Raw genomic sequence first — 13,654 nt, 5'->3', positions numbered from 1 at the left:
CAAGGGGTGAGATGGCTAAAAATAGCTTTATCATGTATAATGAGATAAGAATCCAATGTCTCTATTCGGACCAGGTCTCTCCATGGTTTTAAGTTTGGTAATAAGTTGCAATTCAGCAACTTCTCTTTCCAATCTATTTCTGAAATGCTTTTGTAATAAGACAGCTACTTTGAGATCTTGTATAGAATGTCCTGGGAGACTGAAGTGTTCTATTACTGGTTTGTCTTGTGATTCCTAATGTCAGATTTATGTCCAGTTATCCTTTTGCATAGGGTTTGGCCTGTTTGTCCAATATGGAGCACTGTTGGCATTTGATAGCATACACAATGTTAGAAGATGAGCAGTTCCTGGCCTATGGCAATTTTATAGAGGTTTAACTTTCGCCATCAGCCACAAGAGTCTTGCAAACTGTTGCCTGATGAGAGGGTTGAAAGTGCAGTTTGGCATTTCTTACACTCTGCATATGCTCTCATTAGGATTCTTTAGCTGGGATTTCTACATTGCCGGGGGTTGGACTAGATGATCCTTTCAAGTCTACAGTTCTATGATTCTATTTTTTTAAAAAGCCCCACAAGAATAATCTGGGGAGAAAGAAGGACTTCTTAGAGCAGAATCCTATTGTGTGTTTACTCTGAAGCAAGCATCACTTTGCTCCATGGGGTTTACTCCCAGGCAATTGTGCAGAGGACCCGTACCCTTAAGATGGCTGAGATCTGTAGTGAAAATACTAATGCCCTCTGTTAACACTTCAAGGTTTTCCATCCTTTTTCCTTCTTCCTACAGACAAGGGGTTTCTTGAAATGATACACTGAATGGTCTCCCTCTTCTCTCCCTTCCCCATCACAATCCACCCGTTCCTCCCCTCCCCTCCCCTTGCTTTCTGCTTCTGGTTTCTGTTCAGCCCGAAAGAAGAGGAAGTTTAAATTAGGATGCTGAAATCCTGGGCTGTAATTTCTACGGCTTTACATTAACATATAGCAACTTGCTCCAGGTACTGTAACAAAGTCAATGTTCAGCAAGTCTGTCTCAGATTACCCAGGCTGATAAGAGATCTACTGAATATAGAGCAAAGGAAGTCTGCTTTCTCCTGTTCTCCCAATTTAAAATTGGATGCTGGACTAGAGGGCAGGCTGAGACTGTGAGAAAGCATTTGGAGCCACTGAAATGGGAAGTGATGGACGTATTTTCGTTTAAAACGAAAACTGGTCGTATTGCATTGAACAAGTGCACCGTTAATTTTACAGGCTAAGGCAAGAATAACCAACACAATGCCCTCCAGTTGTTTCTGGACTGCAGCTCCCATCAGTCCTAGCAGCATGGACAATGGTCAGAGGATGATGGGAGTTGTAGTACAGTAACATGTGGAAGCCACTGCATGGGTTAGCCTTGGGCTAAGAGCCATGGGGAGCAGGTTCAAGCCACAGAAGATTTGTAGCAGTTTCAAAGCTTCCAGTGGGTTGTGGCCAGAGTTAGCCCTACTCAGAGTAGACCCGTTGGAATTGATGGTCATGGCTAACTCAGAGCCAATCATTTCAATGGGCCTCCTCTGTGTAGAGCTTAGCTGCAGACAAGCTGCCACTTCTAGAGCCCTGCTTGCCGGCTTAGCCAAACAAGTGCAAAAGTGTTCCTCATAGACCTGAAGCTGGTTCACGCACTCCTTCATCACATGATAGCTTCAATGTCAAGTGATGGCTTTGATTTAATTCTATGTGTTGGAATATATCCACCCCAACAAAAATCAGTATTTAGAAAACACAGTGCAAATTTCACAGTTGATACCGTTGCAGCTGATGATGGTAATCATTGCCACAACAATAGATTATGCATTTTTAAGTAACACAACTAAGCAACAATCGATATTTCCAGACAATATGCCTAGGCACACAAATAAGTAAAATAGATAATAATAATAAAATTATAGACAGAACATCAACATGTAAAATAATTACAGCATAAATCTAGAAAATCTAATAAATATTACCCAACAATTGCTACTACTACAAATAAAAATAATACTTGAATTTTTATCCTTCCCTTCCTTCCCAAGGAGCCCAGGGCAGCAACCAGATACATAATTTAAAAATGAATGCAGAGAAAAAACAATCTGACAGAGTTAAAGCATTCTAAAAACTGTTACAGTTTTTTTTAAAAAAAACACCTTTGTCTATCCAGGATCTCAGGATTGTCAGAAACAGTATTCTCCAGTCATCAAGTGCCTGGGTAAACAGGAATGTTTTCAAATCCCTCCTGAAAGTTATGAATGATGGAGACAGGCACGCCTCATGGGCAGGGCATCCCACAACTGGGGAACCACATCAGAAAAGGCCCTTACGTGTAATACAATCATTAAAATTTTATCAGTGTGGTGTCAAAATTCTTTTCTGATATGTGTTTGATTCAGCTCTGTGGTGAAGGAGCCAAATGTAAGACCACAAATGCAATATTCACCTCCCCTTAAATGCATACTGTTCAGTCAGCAATTCACACATTGGCTTGGTTTCATGTAGTTTCATGTGGGCCTCTGGGTGTTGCAGAATTACACCCACCACCATCCCCAGCCATTATTTGTGCTGACTAGGGTTGGTGGGAGCAGGATTTCAAGAACATCTAAGGGGCCATGGGTTCCCTATCTTCAGTTTAGTGGGATGTGAATTCAACACTCCCTTCTGCCTTTGCCTGGCAGACCCACAATGAAAGCTTCCACTTCCTAGTTTAAACTAACCACAGTTTGTTGTTATTTCCAAATCAGAAACCATGGCTAGTTTAAACTCTTTTTGAAACATTGGAAAGCACAGCTTCCATCTTGACTTGTTTTAATAAACCATACTTTAATCAGTTTTCAGTTTGAACGTAACAACAAACTGTGGTTAGGATTACAGTGGGAAGAGCATGCTAGAAAGCTCCTCTACATAGTTTTGTGGAGGGAGGAAGAGAAGAGAGAAGGAAGTGTTTAAACTTGAGGCCTGTTGATTCTTGTTCCCATTGTGCTAAACTACAGGCCGCTGAGTTGCTAGTCTTCAAGGTCATTGTGGAATAGTAGATTAAGTAAACAAATTAACCCCTGGAGAAGGCATTTGGGATGACATTGCTAGCTCAACCCTTGACCTTTGCAGCTGGTCAATAGCTTTTTTGCAGCGCAAAGGGTCCAGAGTTAGTTTCTTGGGGAGAAGCCACACCACTGCCTCTCTCAAGGTAGCAGGCAGCATTAACCACATGTTAGACCCAACCAATCAAACCCCACTCTACTAGATTTAATAAGACAGGGGGGACAAGGGTCAAGAGGGCATATAGTCACTGTATAGCTGCAAGCACCTTGTCCACATCAGCTGACTACATCAGCTGAAACTGATCCCACAACACACCACCAACTCTGGCATTGGATACATCACCTGGAACTACAATAACTGAAGACTCAAGGTCACTCCAAAGTCAAGTGACTTTATCCTCAAAATGTGTGAGTGGGTGGTTGCAGCAAGTTCCTCCCCTTCAGTTGGAGTCAGTAACTTCCGGACTGTCTGAAATAACACAGCTGGACAGCTACTAGAGGAGGCAATGCAAGCTGTGGAATGGGCCTTCTTTGTAGCTTGCACTGCCACATGGAAGGCATGATTAGGTGCACTAACCAGTCGTCTGAGCGGAACTTGCACCACTTGCTGTCTAGTCTTTATCCGGCTTGCTATGTAGACCAAAGCTTCCCAGAATACCAAGGACCCACTTGGGCCAAAGAGGACACTTGGGAGCAATTGTTTCAACAACCCCTTTCATATTGTCATTCCATAGTGAAACCAGGACTTTGACAGGATTCTCCACTGGAAAATCCCACCTACCATTCAGGAACCCTATCACCCTCTGGTGTGGTCCTTCCATATGGGCCCACCAGCCTTACAGGAGCAAATTGTCCATTCCTCATATTGCTTGGTTTAAGGCTACATCAAGGGTGTACCCTTTCCCGATGCATTGGACTGATGACTGTTTGAGACAGCCCCATGGTTGTCATGGTGGCCATGAAAAATGCGAAGAAGGAAGGAAGGAAGGAAGGAAGGAAGGAAGGAAGGAAGGAAGGAATGTTCCAGTGCCAGCACAGAGGCAGCCTCCATGTGGATACTGAAGTCTTCTAACACAACACCAGAGACCCAAGTTTGGTCAGAGATGGTACTGGGCTACAGGGTCCCCTGCATTCCCCTCAGCCCATCAAAACCCAGTATTTTGTGCCCCACTGATCTCTTTAAGCTATTCCCACCCTAGCTTTTTCTAAAGTAGTTTAACACTTAAGCAAACCTTAGAGTCCTCACGATCCCACCACCAAGCATACAGGACACAAGTTCTCAGCCTATGTAAATAGGAGTCTTTATGTTGGTTTAATTTTTTGAACACTTTAGATTATTGTTCTTAATTATTTTTGCCAATCATTTTATTGTTTTACCTTTTTTGTAAATTGCTTTGAGGGCTTTCCCCCCCACAATCAAGCAGTGTATACATTTTATGAAATAATAATAATAAGGGAGAAATGATCAGAACCATAAATACGAATGAATATTTCAATAACAAGGTTGATGAATTTGATTGCTGTTGTAGTTCTTAAACTATTTTTTGTTTTCTTCCCTATAAACTAGCCTAAAACAGGTGAATAGGTGCAAAGGTGAGTGGAGACCCTGAGGCTGAAGTGACATTTTAGAAAAGGATGGATATGCTTTGCTTCAAACAGTTCTTTTTGAGACCGGTCCAAGGAGCCCCTTAGATTTTTTCTTCTTGCTCTAAGCCACCCATTCAATGCAGATTTCTGGTTGCAGAAAAAGTAGCCAAGATCCCCTCCATCACACTTTCCTCTCATTAATTCTGCTTTTTCCAGCTCAAACAGGCTTCCTATGTTTGTTTGGAACTTTTAAGAACTACATACAGAATGCTGGCACCCTCTAATGGCTTTTCTTGAAATGACAAGGGGGGGAATGATTTTGCATCTACAGTTTGCCCAGCTAAAAAAGCAGTGTTTCTCCCAAAGGCCAATGGTCAGAAGTAAGCATGGTGGAGAAACTTGATTCAGTTCACTTTCTGAAACAACGTGCAAAGCGAAACACAGCCACCCTTTGAAATTTGAAGACAAATGCATATATTATTGAAAATAACATACAAACATAGAATCATGGAATCATGGAACTGTGGAGCTGGAATGAACTTCCAAAGGTCACCTAGTGCAGGAACCTCAGCTAGAGTCCCTGACAGATGGCCACCCAATCTCTGTTTGAAAACCTCCAATGCATTCTGTTAGGCAAGATTACATATAAATTTCACTAAATTTTCACTAAATTGATAGTGAATTTTCATGAGGACTTAAAAGAAACAACCATGAACTGATGTGTAAAGTGGAAAGCTGAGCTTCATATTGGGAAAATCAGGTTGCATTCTATCCAGCTAAACCCTACTTAGCATAGATCCATTGGAATCAATGAACCCAAGTTAGTGATGTCCATTAATTTCAATGGATCTACTCTGAGTCAGACTAGCATTGCATGCAAGTCATTATCTTTGTTTTTAAATATATATGTATTATGGGTGGGTGGATTCTCAATCAGATCAGATCCACAGTGAACAGAGAAGGGCAGGTTAACCCTTCCAAAACCACCCTTGCCACAGTCAAGAAAAATCCCCTCTGAACCAGATGTGTGCCCTAGAAGAGTCTCCCTTCTGCAGAAAATCACTGAATCATGGAGACATAGACTTGCAGAGTTAGAAAGGACCCCGAGGGTCATCTAGTCCAACCCCCGTCAATGCAGGAATCGCAACTCCATGGATTTTCAGCAAGTGAGCCACTTGTGATGCAAGAGATCTGACTGCAGAACTCCTGGGTGCAAGGGGATCCAATATCCATTGCAAAAAGAAGGTAAGGGAAAGGAGTGTGTGAGCCATTTCTCCCTGTGCTGTTTTCTGGATATAAATCTCACCTACCGCAGCTTGCTATCAGCTCTTCAGGAGAGGGGCTTATAAGCACCTGTCTCAAATGCTGCCACCGCAGCCACCAGCCCAGCCAGGTAAAAAAGGAGTGAAAGGAAAGCAGGAGGGGGATTTGGTGGGTGTAATGGGGTGGGTGAATGTGAAATCAGGGGGTGATGCCCTTTGGGGTTCGTAGGGCAGGAGGCAGGGAACCCAACAGCAGGTGGAGCCAGAGCCAATGACAAAGTTGTTCCAACTAAGTTTTGTCCCCCTCTTCTTCCTTGCTGAGCTCTACAAGGGCAGCACAAAGATGAAGGAGGAGGAATCTTCACAGCCAATGCTGCTCCCCTTTAGAGTGGGGGTAAGGAAGAAGGCAGGCAGATGAGGTTCAGCAGAGGTTGGATGGATTTCTGTCATGGATGCTTTAGCTGAGATTCCTGCATTGCATGAGGTTGGACTGGAGGACCCTCTATGATTCTATGAGTACTGAGAGGGGGAAAGTGGAAGCTGACATGCTCATTACCCATTTACCTGCATGGACCAGCTTCCACAGGGCTTGAGGGATGAAAGGACTACCAAATTTGGCTGGGTTCTATAATAAACCAGACTATTCTGGGTGGGTGGGTGAGGGAGGGAGATAACTTGGCTTGCAGTCATACACTGGGATAGTGATGCCACCAAGTGTCTGGGATTGTTTCCTTAAAGCAAGGCTGAGGGACCTGTTGCTGGACTACAGCTTCCATCCTCCCTGACTATTGACCATGCTGACTAGGGCCGACAGGCATTGAAGAACAGCAACACCTTTTCCAGCATAGAAGAACAAGATGTTCTTAAGGAGTACATGATGAAGGAGACTATGATCTCCTGGTTCTTTGTCTCCAGCATCTGGTTCCCCACCTCTGAACGTGGATGCTCAATTCTTATTACAGTAGATAACATATTTATGTATTTAACACAATTTATATGCCTCTTGATTGTAGCAAAACCTCTAAGCATCCTACAAAAAAATATAAAACTATCAAGTTAATGTGGATTTTCTTTGTGTGGAGGGGAGAATAAAGCAAGCTCAGCTGTTACAGATATGAATTTGGTGGGGTTCTGGCTTTTTCCAAACATTTCATAGTATTGGGGCAGTTTATAAGATGTCTATGATAATAGTTCACAGATGGGGTTGGACCCAACTTGGATGGCTTTAAAAGGGGATTAGTCAAACCATAGACGATAAAGCTAAGAATAACTATGAGCTCCAATGGCTATGTTCATCCCCCTCTGTTGGAGACAGTAGGTTGTCTCCAGCTCATTCCTACTCAGAGAAGACACATTTTAATCAATGGATCAAAATGAGTTATGTCCACCAGTGTCTGAGTAGGAGTAGCAATGGATACAGCCCAATGTTCTGTGCCTCCACATTCAGAAACAATACACCTCTTATTACTGAGCATTGTGGAATAACTGTCTGGATTTATCATGCTTCTAGAGGTATTGGTGTCATCAATTCCATTCCTGTGAGTGTAATGGTGCCCTTGGGGTCTTTTCCTGGTGCCAATGAAGTCTCTGAAGCCCACCCACACTGGTCACAAGGTGGAAAGTGAACAGTGAGCTGGAGGAGGAACTTGGAAGAGTAATACTCTTCCGCACTTCATCCTCCAGCTCCATGTCCTTCTCAAGGTTCAGATTACTGGACATGACCAGAGCAGGGGTGGCTGGCACCCATGGCATTCACTCAAAGATCCATATGTGGTGATGGGCCCAGAAAGGTTGGTGACTTAGCCAATGTTGCAGACTGAATGCTGGAATGGATTAACCATTTGTCTCAATCAGCCAGGTGGTTCTTATATGCACCAGAGCTGCTGGATTGAACTTCTGCCCCTTTCTGTGATAGTCTGGGATTCAGACTCGGAGGCTGAACCTGAGGAATCCCAGCCTGCACAGGATTCCTTGCCTCCAGAACCAGCTGAGCTGGGGCTGGGGCTTCAGCCTGAAGGGTCCTCACCTGTGCTGGATCCTCAGGTGCAGGCACCAGCTGAGTCTGCTCTGGTTCCTGAGGTAACGGAGGACCCATTGCCTGCAGGTGCTCCACTCTCAGCCCCGTCAGGGGAAGCTGAGGTTACCTATGGGTCTGGTAACCCTCCAGCCTCTCCTGAGCTGCAGAGGCTCAGGGTAGAGAGGCAGAGGGAACTAAGTTCCTGCAGGAGGAGTGCTCGCCTCCAGGCCAGGAGAGGCAAGTCACCTGTGGACCGGGGCCGCCCTATGCCTCAGGGCAGATAAAAGCCAGCCAGCCCCAGTCCCAAGTTGTAGGAGCAACATTGTTGGTAGCCAGTTCCTGTCTGAACCCTGCCCTGCCGGATCTCCTGAACCCACCTGACTCCCTGCCTTGGACCCAGCTTCAGCTTTGACAGACGGCTTCAATACAGCACCCTCAACCTCGGATTGGACTCTGACCTCGCCTCTCGGTTAGCCCCCGGGACCAGCACACTTTCCCTTTAACAATGAACTCATGTGGTGTGTGCCAAAAGTATTGGAGGAAAATAAGGGCTTTGAGGAAGGAGAGAGTGAGATCAGCATGCCTGAAGAAATTCTGCCAATTTTCAGAAATACCTATATATATATATATATATATATATATATATATATATATATATATTAACCTATACCTCACAAAGCCTAATGATGGCTGGCTAAGCATGCATAGTAGCCATAGAATACTGGGTGCCATGGTTTTTTTGGGGGGTGGGGTGGAAAATGGAGATTGTAGAATGGAGTGTCCTGGATGAGGACATGGAGAGCAGGAACCATGAAATGGAGCATTCCTGGTATGAGGAAGGATAGATTGCAGCATTTTGTTTCAGGTCTCACCTGCTTGTTACTGCAATTGGGCTGCCAATTTTCTCTGCAAGTTCCTCTCCTCCCTACTTTTAAATCAAGAACAGAGAAAGCAGCATATTATTGTTAAACGATAAGTTATTTGGTTACACTAGCGTACCCAACTTATATTGGTTTTTGAACTAAGTTTATCAGCCAAGCATAAAGACATTAATCACCTGGGGTGGGGGGGGGGAGAGAAACACAGAGCGAAAATGACTTTTCAAAATGTCGCTGGCATAATTATCAGCTTGCCCATTACATTAAATGCCACCATTTATAACTGTAATGTTTAAGTATGCAAACAGTAATTAACTTCGTAATGAACTGAGGACCCCTGCGCCTCTCTTCCCTCAGCTAATTTGCATGTTAATTATCATTAGCAACCAGGGAAACAAGTTATAAACAGCTTAATTAGCAGCTTAATCATTTTTACAAGGAAATGCGCTACACTTTGATATATGAGCAAGAATTAGATTAATGAAGTCAGAAGGGAATGGAGGGTGTTTTTCCCTCCTAAGCACTCCTAAGTTTTAAGAAATGGAAAACTTGTTTTTTCACACTTATGTTTGTGCCCCCTATTTCACAAAAAAAGACATTTTCTCCAACAGTTTTCTTCCAAATTCAGACGAGCTGACATTTAGCTTTAAGTAAAATGAAGTGAAAAACTTAAGTCAGTGGTGACCATATTCAGCCCTGTAGCTGTTTTGGGACTACATTTCCCATCATCCCTGACCACTGGTCCTGTTAGCTAGGGATGATGAGAGTTGTAGTCCCAAAACAGCTGGAGGGCCATGTTTGGCCACCACTGACTTAAGCCAGTCTTTCTAAACTTGGTTCCTTCTAGCTGCTTTGGATTACAACCTCCATGAGCCCCAACCAGCATGGCTATCCAGGCAGGGGCTGATGGGAATTGTAGTCCAAAACAGCTGGATGAACCCAGGTTGCGGAAAGGCTGACTTAAGTGCCAGCACTGTTTGATTAGAAAGTTTTCCCTCTTTCCAGAATATTGCTTCTAATGACAGCCAAGCATATACCTTTGGGAGCTTGGTATCATTCCCCTTAGTGCCTCATATTTAGAGCTATACTGCTGCAGTACATGCAGGTTCTATTTAGTTCAAAAGTAATAGTAGTTAATAAATCTGTCCTCCATACATTTCCCCCCGATATCTTTTGTTAAGAGCTATAAAAGCTACAGGATAGAGGACAGTTTCATCCAGGAAGCATTTTTAAGTGAATTGGCCTGATTTTCAGCTCTCAGAATAATGCATGGGTTGGAACCCAATGACCATTTAGATTCTGTACTTCCCCAATATTTTTGATGCAGTTTTGTTTAAGAAATGCATACAAAAAGTGAGTATTTTTTATGGGGGAGATGTGCACAATTTTGCATATTTTAGCAGGGTGAAAGCATACAAAAATGTGTGTATTTGAGGGTGCAGGAGGGATGCCATAATTGCTCCAGACCAAGAATCCTTGAAGGTAGAGTCCTCTGACAATGGCAGTCCCGAAGTAGAGATGAACCCCCTTCCTGGTTCATCCCATATGGAGTCATGGTCACTGGAACTGCATCTCCTTCCTTGAACCCTGAAAAAGCATCTCTGCTACCAGACTCCAATGACTGGTCCACAGATTCCCTTGGAGGCTCAAGAGAGCCCAGAAGAAACAGCCATATGAAAGGGGCTGAAAGAAGTCATTGGCTGCAGAAGAATTGGTCAGATGTGGTATTCAGAGGGGTGGGGGCTAGTTCAGTTGATATCTACCATAGCCTGCAAAGATTTGCCAGTTTCACCAAGTCACTGCTGAAACAACTTAGATGTTCTGGCTCAGCATCAGGAACACAAAAAGAGGTCCTTAAACCTGCATCCAAGTCCCTCTCCAAGGTGCTGATCGTATGTGACTTGCCTTCCTGAACCTACTGACCTTCCCTTTGCTTGGATTGTCATCTACCTGCAGTGGTGGGCATCTCTATATAGTAGGTAAAGGTAAAGGGACCCCTGACCATTAGGTCCAGTCGTGGCTGACTCTGGGGTTGCGACGCTCATCTCGCTTTATTGGCCGAGGGAGCCGGCGTACAGCTTCCGGGTCATGTGGCCAGCATGACTAAGCCACTTCTGGTGAACCAGAGCAGCGCACAGAAACGCCGTTTACTTTCCTGCCGGAGCAGTACCTATTTGTCTACTTGCACTTTGATGAGCTTTCAAACTGCTAGGTTGGCAGGAGCTGGGACCGAGCAACGGGAGCTTATCCCATTGCGGGGATTCGAACCGCCGACCTTCTGATATGCAAGTCCTAGGCTCTGTGGTTTAACCCACAGCGCCACTGGCATCCCTTCTCTATATAGTAAGACACATACAAAAATATGCCATTGTAGAGAAAAATGCACAAGACCATATACAAAGAGGCAAAGTCACACCAAATTCTAAGGTCCAGGTAGGTAGCCGTGTTGGTCTGAGGCAGTCAAAATAATAATAATAATAATAATAATAATAATAATAATAATAATAATAACAACAACAACAACAACAACAACAACAACAACAATAATAAATGTCCAGTAGTGTGCATGCACATGAAAGCTTATACCCAGAACAAACTTAGTTGGTCTCTAAGGTGCTACTGGACAATTTATTATTATTATTATTTATTTCAAATTCTATGGGGAAATGCATACAAAGATCTGTATTTTATGTGAAAATGCACTTGGTTTTATCGTAAATAAAATATATATTTAAATCCACAGAGAATGTGTTGAAACAAATTCATGTTAGAACACATGCAAAGCTGGCCTTGGGGCAACTGGTTGACCACTTTGAGCACAGGATGCTAGACTAGATGAGTAGTGGTCTGATTCAGCAGGGATGTTCTTATGTTCTTTATGTATTTAATGGGAAGAAGAAGAAGAAGAAGAAGAAGAAGAAGAAGAAGAAGAAGAAGAAGAAGAAGAAGAATAGTAGTAGTAGTAGTTTGGATTTGATATCCCGCTTTATCACTACCCGAAGGAGCCTCAAAGCGGCTAACATTCTCCTTTCCCTTCCTCCCCCACAACAAACACTCTGTGAGGTGAGTGAGGCTGAGAGACTTCAGAGAAGTGTGACTGGCCCAAGGTCACCCAGCAGCTGCATGTGGAGGAGCGGAGACGAGAACCCAGTTGACCAGATTACGAGTCTACCGCTCTTAACCACTACACCATGCTGGGTAGGGAAAGATTAGGAAAGTTCCATTTCTACTTTCTGACTGCTCAGTGTCCCCAGAGGAAGGCTTGGTGTGGTGAAATCCAAAGATGTCCTTAAAAAAATCCTGAGGTGGTTTGAGTGGTCAGGTGCCAGATACTGCTATGATGAAAGAGGAGGGTGTCACAGTCATGTGCAGAAATAGATTGAGATGGAATAGCTTATCTCTGATTGTGTTTCTTTCTTGCCCAGATGGAGGACAGAGAGGGATGAGCACACATGAATTGCTGTACATGTAAAATTCACATGCCTAGCCCTGTCCACTTTTGCTTCTGGCCATGCCTACCACTTGCAGGTAGCCCTGGCAGATAACCCAGAAGTCCACCCCTAGGATTCACCACTTCTGCTTCCATCAAAGGGCGATAGCTCTCTTTCCTCTGTGTGACAATGGTCATACCACCTGGGTGCCTCCTCCTTTTAAAAAATTCATGGTCTGCGCAGTGACAAAAGAAATACCTTGTAGCATGCTTTAATATTTAACCAGGGTTCTGGAGAGCTGTATTCTCTTCCTCTCCCTCTCCCTCTCTCATTCTGTTTCTGATACAGTTTTGGAGATATTGTGAATGCAAGAATCTCAAGCCATGTGGGAGAAGCACCTCATCACAATTACCTGACCATGGCGGATCGTGTAGGAAATTCTGGTAAGTTGCATGCCTAATGTTGCTGTCGTTCCTCTGAGTTGTCTCCATACAGTAGACCCACTGAAAGTAACCTACATCATTTATTTGAATGGGTCTGCTCATTTCCACGCTGTCTGCTTCCAGATCCATTTGCTAAGAATACAGAAATGATTGCCAAAACTTGAATTATATTCCGCTATAGTTCAGAACCGGCTGCTGCATCGCGTGAAAGTGCAAATATAACATGGAACTTAACAGTTGGGGAAATGGAATAAACTGCCACATTAATGCAGCGTTAGCTGTAGACAACCTTTCACTTTCTGTAGTTAATAATAACAACAACAACAACAACAACAACAACAACAATAATTTTATTATTTATCCCAGCCACTCTGGGTGGCTTACAGCACGATTTAATCCTCTTTTAGGCCACAGCACTCTCATCAGGCTCAGGTCAATGGGAATGTTTTCAAGATGGGAAGAAGTCAGCAACTTGACCCTTCAGCCACCCACCATTTTTTCCCAACCTAGAAAATGAACCCCTCTTAAGTCATTTGAAATTAACTCTCCACCTACCCCGCCACTCCCAGTCAAGTGTGAAAACCAGACACAAACTCAGCTAAGTGGAAACAGTGGTTTGGGACAGGAATTATAAGAAAATTGTCAAGTTGGCTCTGCCACTAAGCGCTCTCCATCCTGCATTCACATTCAAGGCAAACACAGTTTTTGGAAATTGCAAAATTCAGGGTAGTGCAAATTTCAAAGAATAATTTTGGAACATACCATTTGCCAAGAAAACATGTTGGTAATTTGTTTGAACTGTACACTGAGCTCACATATATGAATGGACATAACTGTTGGGCATGGTTTTTCTGTTTGCTTGCTTTTTATCTGAAGCATAGGTGCCAACTCCCTGAGGCCCTGGGTACCCGAGCATCCACAAAATTCAACACCAGGGCCATGCATGCTGCATGGCACCCATGGCACCCATGGCCCTGGGCACCCATGGTC

This window comes from Podarcis erhardii, assembly GCF_964252035.2.
Source record: "Podarcis erhardii genome assembly, chromosome: 7".
NCBI classification, from domain to species: Eukaryota; Metazoa; Chordata; class Lepidosauria; order Squamata; family Lacertidae; genus Podarcis; species Podarcis erhardii.
The sequence above is the reverse complement of the archived record's forward strand: the minus strand, read 5'-3'. Positions refer to the sequence as shown.